The sequence below is a fragment of the Mycteria americana genome, chromosome 2 (genome assembly GCF_035582795.1).
Source record: "Mycteria americana isolate JAX WOST 10 ecotype Jacksonville Zoo and Gardens chromosome 2, USCA_MyAme_1.0, whole genome shotgun sequence".
Classification (NCBI taxonomy): Eukaryota; Metazoa; Chordata; class Aves; order Ciconiiformes; family Ciconiidae; genus Mycteria; species Mycteria americana.
In genome coordinates this window covers 109,953,116-109,965,498 of record NC_134366.1, presented here as the reverse complement: position 1 = coordinate 109,965,498, position 12,383 = coordinate 109,953,116, and the positions used below count along the sequence as shown (strand labels likewise).

General features: G+C 43.7%; 1 protein-coding gene across 3 annotated transcripts in view; it reads right to left on the bottom strand.

Annotated features, from left to right (window-relative positions):
• ZNF516 (zinc finger protein 516) overlaps positions 1-12,383 on the bottom strand; it is a 104,678-nt gene that overhangs the window by 84,562 nt on the left and 7,733 nt on the right. Inside the window, exon 2 of one of the 3 annotated variants that reach the window (XM_075494267.1) lies at positions 2,090-2,203. The exons of the other annotated variants lie outside the window; for them this stretch is intronic. The gene's annotated coding sequence lies outside the window, so the exon portion shown is untranslated. The remainder of the gene's footprint in view (positions 1-2,089; positions 2,204-12,383) is intronic. 3 annotated transcript variants of the gene reach the window in all.

Below are 12,383 nucleotides of genomic sequence, written 5' to 3'. Positions count from 1 at the left end.
AGGTATCTTTATCTCCTCTTCCTTTGCCACCTCCCAACTCCCTCAGGTCTTCTCTGCTGGCCGAGTTGATTAGTTAAATATTTTACATGGTCTTGAATAGTACAATTTTAATCTTTAAAACTTAACAAGTGAAACAAAAAGAAGTGCATCAAACCTTTTCTTCTGAAAGAACAGAAAGACTCAGAATTGAGAAATCATACATGGGTTTCTGTATGCAATTTCTGTTTGCCACAGGAAACATTTTCTTCTTGTAAAGCACAGCAGCTAAACCTACACTTCTGGTAAAGTGTAGGTAGAAAAACCTACCCACCTGAAAGATGAGACGGGGGGCGAGAAGGCAGTCTTTCCACCAGAGGACTTCAAAGCGCTCCCCAACTCAAAAAACAACATCTCAACGCTTCCAGCGGAGGTCAGCCACCACCTCCACGCCACAGCCCTGCCCTCCCACACCTGCGGCATAAAGGCCCCCCCGGTCTCCACCCCTCCCTTCTCTGCCCCTCCGCCCGGGCTCTGCCTTCCGCTGCACGACCGCTGTGACAAACGAAGACACCACGCCACGAGGGACGTGGGTTCTTTTTTTGGGGATTAGGTTGCTCAAGAAGTCTGGCCCATTGGGCTTGAAAGGACGGGTAAGTGACCCACAAAGCACGAGGCACTCCAGCAACAGGCACAACTTCCACGTTGTTGGGTTAGCATAAAGCAAACGATGCTTTCATTTCAGTTTGCACCACTGCAATGGTCACATCCTATGCATGGAGGAAAAAAAAAAAAAGCTTGATCTTATCTTCCAATTTTATTTAAAACAATAAAACCAACTTCTCAGCCACCTAATAGCTTTTAAAAATGAAGTAACAAGAAACAATCCTAAAGAAAAGTTTATATAAGCTACCTAGCATACACCACTACAAGTGACTTACATAAATACAGAATAATTACATCTTAATCCCCTGTTTTAAGAGACAGATCTTGTTAATCTGAAGAAGTATGCAAACTCTTTTTCTTATGCTGTAAAACCTCTCCAGATTATTAAATCAGTAAGATGGGGTACTGTATGACCTAGCTCAAACATGCAGATGCCTGCTACACTACAGGATGCCTCACCTGTCAGTAACCACAGGAAGAGTAAATAAGCACAGGACAAACGAATCTGACTGCGCCCTGGTAATTGCATCGACCTGGCCTTATCACATTTTAGCATACCTGCCAATTGCTACATGCCAACCAAATCCTTCCCTCCTCACCCTTGCAGAGTTGCATAGGACATCTAGCATGTTAATGAAGCCTCTCAGCAGACCTGGTCTTCAGAGGTATCAGTGTCACAACCACAAAAGAAACAACGCACATGGATTAAAAAACAAAACAAAACAAAAACCACACCCCTCTTAATATCGACTCAGCCATTTTATAGCAACCCTTTCCTGAAAGAAGGGGTACAGCAGGCTGAGGAACCGACCTGGCCCAGGACTTCTGTTAAGGTCATCTCTCCACCAACAATCATGGTGAAGTGCCATCTCCGTGCCCAAGTGCATATACTGTTGTGCTTTAAAAAATGAACAAAAAAACCCCCACACTTCTACTTTTGGCTGGGCAAGAGGGTGTAGTTTTTGCTCTCTGAAGATGACCTTGGAGTTTGGACTTTGCTTTCAAAGCCTGAAAGTTTTTCTCCTTTCATGCAATCGGGAAGATTCCATGTCCACACGTGTCTCCAGATACTGACAACAGGATCTAGTGAATACATCAGTCTTCCTTATAAGCTTAATATTTGCACATTCCTACTGAGACCACACAGCTAAGTAAAACTGCTTGTCTAGGAAAAAGTAGCAAGTTTGGGGTAAAATGGGTATACCTGACACTGCAGCGAGCACTTCCTGGAAAATGTTAAAATACCATTTTGGGTTAGCCTAAACCTTTTAAACTTGCAATATGATGTCCTTCACCAGGAACTTTCCAAAATAAATGTTTCGTATTAAAACTAATCGCCTCCCCCCAGATAAACCCAATGTTGATACATAATTTTGTAACATTTATGCTGTTTTCAGGAGGAAGACTTAGTTAATTTTTTTAAGAATAAGAAGTAATTCTCACTGACTTCTTTGCATTGGAGTCTTCCAACTGCACACCAGAGAAGAGTCTTCTCTGCAGTGACACCTGCAGTGACTCCCTCTAAGCGCATATGCAAGCAGGCAGTGTCAAAACACGCTTCCTAAAGAGATGCCAGAGAGAAATTTTTGGCCAAAAGACATCCGTATAGGGGTTGCAGCACGAAAACTCGGGGAGGGAAGCGGCAACACGCTTCCCTGCTCAACCACTCCTGCTCTCACCACGGGGCACGTGGAGCAACAGGGCAAGAAGATCTCACCTATGCTATGTCAGCAGTGCATTTATTAAATTGTTTCATTTACCCAAGTCAGCACTTCAGCTTTCCTAAACCTTCTTTTACTTTCTCCTCATTGCTTTTACAAAAATCCACAGCAAGAAACACTTCAGTTCGCGACGCTGCACCTGCAGCAGACACACTCTGCTGCCCTGCAGGTATGCGGGTGGAAGCGTCAGCCGGGACCTGAGCCCCCGACCTGCAGCAGCAGCAGCAGGGCTAGCCTGCACACTGACACTGCGTTATATACCCAACCAGGCTTCTAAGTTGGACAGGGCAGCTGCCACCTTGAAGACGACAGCATCCCTTAGGATAATTACAACCCTATCATCTGGGCTGCCTGAGAGCCCCCTGATTCCGTATAAATTACAGCTGACTTGGGAAGGGTACCGAGCACCTGAGCATCTTGAAAAACACAGCCAATGGGGAGCTGTAAGCATCCAGACACTTTATAGATCGGAAAACTACATCTGAGCATCAAGTGCTAAATCTAGCACTCGGGGGCACTGCAGATTTGTGACATTTCCAGGAGGACTCTGAAGTCATAAACTAATGGATGGATTACGCCGATACATAAATATAGCAGTTTCATGCAGTAGACAAACTTTCTCCTGCCATTTAACGTAAATTACCTGGTTTTACACCCTAGTTAGGAACGTTTCGAAGAGAAGCAGTGTTTCTTCTCTTGAATAAGCAAAGCAACTATTTGAGCTCTAAAATTGGCAATAGTGAATCGTTAATTGCCTCTGAAACTAAACCCCCGCTTGTACAGACTGACCCACATGAGCAAATCTTTGCAGTCAGTTCAATAGCAGTCACTAGCATCTGCCTACATGGATCAGCTTGCCAGATCAAGGACAAGTGTTAAATTACAAGCTTTGTACCCATGGCAAGTATGTTGAATAAATAAATAAATAAAGTTAGATCCATTTTATTACTGGCAGCATGGCAACCCCATGCAAAAACTTTAAAACCTAATTAATTTTGAGCTCACTCTAATACTAGTTTAAAAATATCAAATCAGTAACATCCTTTAATGTTTAACCAAACAGCTATGTTTGTCCCTGGTTAAACTCTGCCAACACTGGAAATGAATCAGAGATTAATTTGGTTCAATGAATTTGGCTTTTAACCTAGACAATAAAATTTACTTGTATAAAAGCTCAAATCCCAACTGGCAATGTAAGGATGCCTTAGGGTACGCTCTGGTTCTTGCCAGCACCACATATCCACCTTTACAGCTTTAAAATAAATCTGTGACTTTTTTTCCCCCACATGTACAGGCATATACCATGCTTACATAACAAAAAATGAACACTGACTTGCAAGGGTTAATAATACGATGCTTGCTAACGTATAACCTCAAAACTATAAAGGACTACAAACAACCTACTTCTGCAAAACTGGAAGTACGGGAAGGGAAAAACAAAAAAAAAAAAAAGAAAAAAAAGGAAATCTTTTGCTCTTTAACAACATAAGAGAAGCATAAATAGTGAATGACTACAGGATCCTTAAGTCCCTATTAAATTGCATTCTTCCCTTTGGCATTAACTCTATCAGACACTTGCTGCTGTTCTAGGGAGCAAGTACGTTTTTTAACAATCCTCAGCTAGGCATCTTCTGTCATATTTGAGGGACTACAGAATACAATCTCTGTTTCTAAAGTCATCATCGTGACAATATTGCCTTTGTTTTCCCATTACCTAACAAGTCATGTACCATTTTCTCTTAACAACTGACCTGTACTTTAAACAAATATATTCACAGAGCATGCAGGTGTATGTCCTGTATACAGAGGACCAGCTTGGCCAGACCTGCACCCCTGAAATCTCCACGTCAATGAGTACTGATGGCAAAGAGTTGAGGAGAATCCAGTCCACCAGGACGAAGAGGAGGCAAGGGGACAGAAGCGCATCACAGCACGCCGTCATAAACACACAGTGTTCTACGTCACCACCAATTTCACATTTTTCAAGTCCTGGCCTGGTAATACCAAGAGAGAGAGAGAAAGTCTGTGTGTGTGTCTGTGTGTCTGTCTGTGTCTGTGTGTGTGTGTCTGTGCGCACGCTCAGGCAATGCCAAGCTTGGGATGACTGAGTCACACCACCACCCTATGGGGCCAGGCTGGGTAACTATTGCTGGCCCCAGCAAACTCTTACTCACAAGAAAGTGCCTCTGAAGTCAGCAAGACTCCTCAGATGAGTAAGAAGTGCTCACTGATGTCAGTACAGATTATTCAGTGAGGGCTTTGAAGGTTTGGTTTTGTAGTAGTGTGTGTGTGTCTGTGTGTGTGCACATGCACAGGAGCAGACATGACTACATGAAAGCCATGAAATCATCACCAGCCTACAAGGCAGTATGGGTTACAGAGAAAAGCAGTCAGAAAGCGAGATAAATGACCCTATGCCATGACCTCGATGTAGGAATAACCTCAGAGTAGGCTGTACTTACCCATACCAGGACTAAGCAGGACTTGGGGAGTACAGGGTTGAAGTAAAACTGTACAGAGGCACAAGATATATGCCATTAGCATCTCTCCTTCTGCTGGCTCACTCCCCTTCCATCCTGCTATGCTTTCTATGCCACAGTGCGTATTTAGCACACTGCATGCTAACCTCTGGTCTCATGTATGCTGATGTAAGTTTAAATTAACATGACTGAAGTCAGTGGAGAAACACCAATGAAATTCAGAGTAACTGAGCAAGGCTTAGTCTCTGGGGTCAAGGTGATACAAGGTCCTAAAGCGATGGAATTTGCATCATTTTCTGACCAGCGTCTAGAAGAAATTACAAAGCCATTTACATGTCCATGGGATATGGCACCACTTTACTCCCAGCTGCACTGCTCAGAAAATACATAAAAGTGCGCTTTGTATCTGTGCATATTTACTATGCCACACAGCTCTTACTAATAAGCTGAATTACCAAAACCAAAAAGTTGCCATTGCTGTTTGCAAAAGCAGAATATCTTCGCAGTGGAGGAAAATTGCATAAACAATACTTTACTCTACAGGCGAGCGCTGTACTCGTATGAATACACCCATGCTACGTGGCATGCCAAACTTTTTCCTCCTTGGTTGCTCTCACCTCTTGTGTGACTTTTCACTGTCATTTTTTCACTACTACCCCTCTGTAAAAGATACAAAGAGGGCTAACATACAGATGAACCACCCTTATTTTTCCAGGTAGCTGGCAGGTTAATTTCTGTGATGACCCGGGCGCGTTGGCATTGATCACATTTCTAGGCACCCCCGGAGCGATGCGGAACCGGTGGTGTTTTCCTGCAAGGCTGGGGCAGGACTGGATGGTGCCCGTGGTCCCCGCACAGAAACCACCCAAGTTTGGAGGAGAGCAGGAAGCACTTCCACAGCATCAACACACAGGCAGCCTTCAGCACCAGGAAGACTGCTGCCAAATTTTTGCCTCGTATTGTGGATACACATTCAAATGCCAGCTGAGGATCAAATGCTGAAGCTGGCTTCCCCCCTTCTCTAGTAAAACACACAGTAAATTCAATTCTAATAACTTACTATTGTGAAAAGGGTTGTGATAATTAACAGGCATTTATTAGCATTTAATTTGACAGTAAATATGCTTTGAAGAATTTTAATGACCCATTAATGGATCCATACAACCACATGTACACAGAGAAGATACAATCAAGTCCAGGGACCGATTCTTACTATGTGTTTGTACACATCCTGGAACAACAGCAACAGATCATCATTGCTACTGGGTGCCACCGTATGACAACAGCTATAATTATACTGTCCTGATAAATCATCACCTTTGGTAAGCCTAAACCGCTGACTTTGTGTCAGATAAAAACAGATGCCCGGCATGTTCCCACACACCTTTAGCTGATCATCGTGTTGTGGTTTGACTTAGAGGACGACTGTTAGCAAAAGGAACTGAATACAACTACAGAAGTTCGGAAAAAGGAACTGCTTCGTGCCCTCATTTTATCTCCTTTATAATGCTTAAAACATAAAAGTTATTACTTCTTTTTAAGAGATCAGAAACATTATACGCAGCACATTCTTTGTAAAAGTAATCAGAGTTAAGGTTGTAGCAGTAAAAGTCACGTCTAGAAAATGTGCTTTCAGGACAGATTCACGAGTAGCCACAGAAAAGTCAGGGGATGAACAACAGACTTCCCAAGTGCTTTTTTTTAATGGCTGGTTTTGCTGACACGCATCTTTCACAAACCTAGCTGGTACTAACAAATTCTACTCATTCACAGCAATTTCTTTGTCTCCTTTCTTAAGGAAGTTTGCTGCCAGTGCTAAAAATTAACCAGCCTTAGGTGGCTTTCAGCATCCCCCCTGCCACCCTCCCAAGCCCCCAGTGCCAACAGCCTGGTTTCTCGGCATAGCCCGATCCTTCTCCCAGGCCCCTTGCAACGCTCGGATCACTCCCATTTTCATCCTGAATGCAAACCTGCTCTGCTTCATATTCCTCCTCCAAAAACTCTCATGCTCAACATGCCACATCCACCCACCCATCCCAAGTCTCCACCACCTTCAGGTTTTGAACAGTGACACCAGCTCAAGTTCAGAAGCGGACAGCAGCCGGGAAAGGGGGATCGCAGAGCAAACCAGATCTGGGGGAAAGAGAGGCAGGAAAAGGGTCTATGATAAATGGTGATTTGTGCAGTGGGAACCAAGTCTTAAGTAACTACACAAAAGAAAAATTCAGTTACTTCACGCACATGCAAACACATGTGCTTGGCCAACCTCCTCTTCTCCTTCTGCTTAACATCTCCTCTCCATAACCCCCCCTTCCACCATTATTTGCTCTGTAATTTTTCCCAGGACCCCTGGTGATGGACCAGGACTGCACATGCTAGGCACCAGACAAACACCAGGTATCTCCATCGCCTGCTCCTCCACAGCTCTGCACACTCCCTGTCTCTTCTCATGCTGCCGCGGGATGGCAGAGACCACCCGGCAGGCCGGTGCCATGGGAAATAAAACAAGTAAGATCTCAGTTAGACAATGCTAACCCATCCCAGACAGTGACATCCAGCGACTCTGTACAGGGACACGACGACTGAGGGAGCTCCAGCCGCCACCTTAGCCTCACCGCTCATGAAGAAAAGCATCACCAAGGGGCAACGATCCTTTTACTGCCTTAACACAGATAACCCCAGATTCCTGCCATGGTGACTTCTGATGAAGCAAAGAACAAAGACGCCCACCTACAGAAACCCAGCGTCCCTAGGTACAGGGGAAACTGGTTCTCCGCCTTGCACAGCCTTCCTGGACATCCGCGGCTCCTTCAAACACCCATTTTCTCCCCTCTTATTTCTGTAGGGTTTTGTTACATCCTCCCTTCCTTTAAGGCTGTGTTCAGCTCTTCACGCCCTGCCTTTTCCTCTCCCCCAGCTTTTGCCGTGCTGCTGCCCACACCAGCTCTTCACTGCCTCTGCAGAGACCAATGCTGATGCCAGCCCTGAAACGGCTGAGACATCTTAACAAGTCAACCAGCTCATCTTGCCACAGCTCTGCTATCTCGAACGCAAGGTGTAACCCTGTGGGTGGAATTACACGAAGAGTAATTCTGTGTATCTGGTCTTCAATAAACTTCGCAGAGCTGTTGTAAGACTCCACAAGAAAACTCTCGAGTTGCGCTAGTCAGAATCCACTAGACCCTAACAGCGTGGAAGTAGGGATGACTGTGTGAAGAGCATTTTTATTGCTCCTCCACAAAATTATTTTTCATATATTTTTTCCACATTCATATACCTCTTATACCTACATAGATACTTTCTTTAAAAGATTAATGAGAAAATTAAAACTGAAAACTTCATTTTGCATATTAGAATGAGAAACTGGGATTTCAGCCCTTCAAATACTGTTCTCTTCTCCACAGTGTAAAATACACTAAACAAAGCAGAATAAACCAGGTTTGTAAGAACAACAAAAATCTGTTTCATGTCTAGCATCTTCTTAGCTGTCAGACTCGCACTTCTGATCATCTTGTCTTTTTTCTTAAATGTCGAAGACAGTTAAGAGAGAGCGTATCCTCTTCCATGGGGACAACAGAGGACAGAGACTCTCCTGAGTGACGGGTGGGTTTTTTTCCTGTGCAGGGCAAGTACCAGCTCTGACAGCAGTGTTCCCAGACCCTACTGAGCCAGCAGGACAGCAAAAGGGTCCCTACACGCTGCAGGGTAACCTGCGCTGGTCTACAAAACAACCTGGAACAGAGAGGACTTGAACCAAACTTCAGACAAACTTCTGGATCAGGCCACTGCCCTGGGCTGCTCATCCTTCACCACGTCCATTACACTCTCTCTCCCATCTCCCGTCGTCCGGGAACACAAAACTCACACACAGAAAAGCCAAGTTAAGGGGACAACCATCTGTCTTCCTCTCCAGTCTGGTGATACAAGCCTTGACCCCTGGACACCAGTCCCAGAACCTGCAGGAGGCTTGGACAAGCTTTTTGCAAGGGGAGAAGAGGACTGAGGCTTTAGAGGGGTAAGGAATTAGCCCCATTTCTTACATCTCCAGGATCCCATTTCCTTCCCTTTCCTCAGCCTGCCAGACTCACCAGTCCCCAGTGGCTTCCTCTTTAGCTAATATCTTTCATTCCTCCTTCAAACCAGTTCAGCATTTCTCTTCTTCAACTTTGTGTTCTCCCCCTTATTTTCCGTCAGAGCCAAGGAAGTAAAAACTGTTACAAGTCTCTCCACCAATCTTCTCCAGTCCTCCAGATCTAGCTAAAAAGTTGGAGAAATCATCTTCACCTGCCATTTCATTGCATTTCACTTGGCAAGTACGGAAAAGCCAATAAACGCCACTAGGTTATCTCAAGCTGTACACCAGAGCAAGGTAGCGAAGGGTGTGAAAGCCACAGCGTCTCCTGAGCTAGATAGCAGAAGATAAGAGCAATATCTAAAGGACTCCATCGTGGCTCTCATCTTTTACGAAGACTCAGAGGGGATGCCCTTGTTTGCAGTTCTATGCCTAGCTCAGAGACGAATGCGTGACCTGCAATATACAGGTGGGAGTTAAAAGATTTTGTTATGCAGGGTACACACGAAGACAGTTTGTTTGCAGGTTAGAACAGGACACGCAGAAGTCATCAGTCTATCACACAGACTGCACATCACAGACATTATCGTGACTAAAAAATGCCCTAGGTTCTGCACTGAAACTGTAGGAGACATAACAGCAGATCATCCAGCAACAGGCATTTAAAATTTCGTGGCCTGGTGCTTAGTGGCCTGCATGAATTTCACAGATTACTTTACTGCTTTCACTCCCTTTTTCAGACTTTTAACAAGCGAAGGCACCCCTTTACAATACCCAGGCTCCTTAGACATCCACTTCAGAGTATCAAAATCTGGGGGAAAAGGCTGCCCAGAGCCTAGAAGACACTTTTGAGCTGCAGACACCCTCCTCTTAAGTGCATGAAACTTTGAAGTAAAATATTAGCAATCCTCGCCTTTTGCACCGCTTACTTTTGTGATACAAATACATTGCAACCTGTAATCCCTAATCAACCTAGAAAATAAATGACTGATAAACCAATCTGCTTGTAACCCCATTAACAGATTCTGGCTTCAGTATCAACCGGGTAATTTGCTGAGACTATTTTTAATCCCAACTGCTAAACCATTAATCCCGCAATTTCCACATAGTATTCCCCCCCCTAAATTCACCTAAAGTTACCAACAATTTTGCAACTCATTAAGGAGCAGATAAATAAATAACATTTGCAAATATACACCTCCTGGCACTGGAGAACTGAGAGACTCCGATTACACGGCTGATCCCGTTGAAGCCATTACTTTCTAATTGGAAGGAGTCATTCAGAAGCAAAGCTGTGTGTCTGGCATGTCACTTGACACCTGGTATGTATCGTTCATGATAAGATGAACTCTCCAATGTGCTTGCCACAAGGAGAAGAAGTGGACTATTTCATCAAACCACCGATAGTCACGGCTCTCTCTACTAAAATCTGTTCAAATTTAATGGGACTGGGGTTATCAACATAAATTGTCACGTTTTCTCAAACTGGCATTAAAACATTCTCCACATATCATTATTAATGTCAATATAAATTATGCATTGAAGATCACAGCATTCATTACAGAGGTAAAATTTATCTGGGGGAAAGAAAAAAAAAAAAAAAGAGACAAACAGAGCAAATCTAATTCAAGTAAGTACTTATAGATTTTGTACAGCTTTTCTCAGTAGTGATGAAAGCACTTCTCTAAAAATGGTCTTAAAATAAGCATTCACAGAGTCATTAAAAACAGTACCAAGAAAGTATTGTGTTAATCAGCTGAAGGTACAGTTATACACAGGATGTTGCAAAGGGGCTGACATGATAACACACGAGACTGGTAGTTTATCCAAGGATGCATCAATGTGCTAGCACAACAATCTGGAACACAGACCCTTGGTTTCATGTAAGCAGCTACACACAGGAGGAAAAGCTGTATTTAGTGTTGGAAGGGTGGTGTTTAATGCTCCTTTCAACTTCTATAAATTACAATGTCAGCCATTCCTAATTGGTATACATTAGTATTCAAGCATCACGTTGAAATCAGAAGCTTAGCAGTTTTTCGGTACGCTTATAGACACTTCACGTGAACACGTGCATAACCTTGCTTAAATATTTTTGTATTCCAAGGTTAAAAGAAACGACTTTAAGAGACAGATGGTGAGCAACTGGTACCTCACCGAGGAATGCCACCGACTCGTGGAAGTTCTCACGCGACGCGCCGTATGGGGCTAACTCCTATTTACTGCGCGCCTTGGGACTTCCGAGCAGAACCCCATCTCCTGAAACCCTGAAGATACACATAGCTAGGATGGCACGGGGGAAAGCAAGCCTAAAAATACAACTCCCAGGGGCTCCAAATCCAAAGGGAAAACAAGAGACCTTATTTCCCTAATTGCATAGTTTAAGTCAATCCTCAAGCTGCCTAATTCATGGTTTTATCATACTTGTGGCTGCCAATACTGGTACCAGCTCACCAATACAGGTGCCTCACAGTCTACCGCAAGGGAAGCCAGAACGAGTCCATTAAAATGGATAGCTAAGCAACCTCTGTGCAAAGACTGGAGCAGGAAGGGGGGAGAACGTCTTTCCAAGCACATCCTCAACCATCAAAGGAGCAGCTCTAGTTTCAGCCAGCAGAGACCGTAACACTTCGCCCCGCGATCCTTTTACAACCCCCGCGATCCTGTGTCGCTGCCTATTGTTCATAACTCTTCCCGCAAATCATTTCAACATTCAGAGCCCAACTACTCCTTAAGGAAATTATTTCGGGGGGGGGGGGGATTTCTTAATCACAAACCTGGTATCATTATAACAATGAAGCAAAACAGCTAAAGACACAGTCACATTGCACAATCCTAAATGCATCATTTATTGTACTAGATTTCAGAAAAAGAACATTCTGAAACACTAAAATAAATCAGAGCATAAATGTGACTTGTTGTCAGCTCATACAATATGGGTTAAATGCTACCATATGGTGAGTGCACACACGTTACCCTTTTAAAAAACAAAGAACATGGCTAATTTCTTTCCCAAATCTATTTTTAAATAAATAAATGTGATTATTTTAAAACGAGGCTACAATTGTGACTAAAACACCTCAATTTCCACCAGTCTCTCTCTCTCTCTTTACTGAGAACTAATGCCAAATCCCTGCTCACCACCTTTTTAAAAAAGACAAGGAAAAATCACTATTAAGTCAGCTTTATCCCTGTAATAAACCAACATGAGCATTTCCATGCAGCGTAAAAATAGTGACAAGCCAACCCACCGTTCTTCCTTTATTTTACCTGCCGGAAAAGCAAAGCATGTGTGTGTCTGTGCAATACCTTAAAACTCACTGACATAGGATCCAATTTTCAGCAAACACTCCCGACAGGACCTGCCCGATAGACAGAAATCTCGTTTTCTCTGCAGCCCCTAGTCATGTACTGAAACATCCAGTTTCGGTACACTCCCAACCAGAAAGAACAGAAATTAAAAAAAAG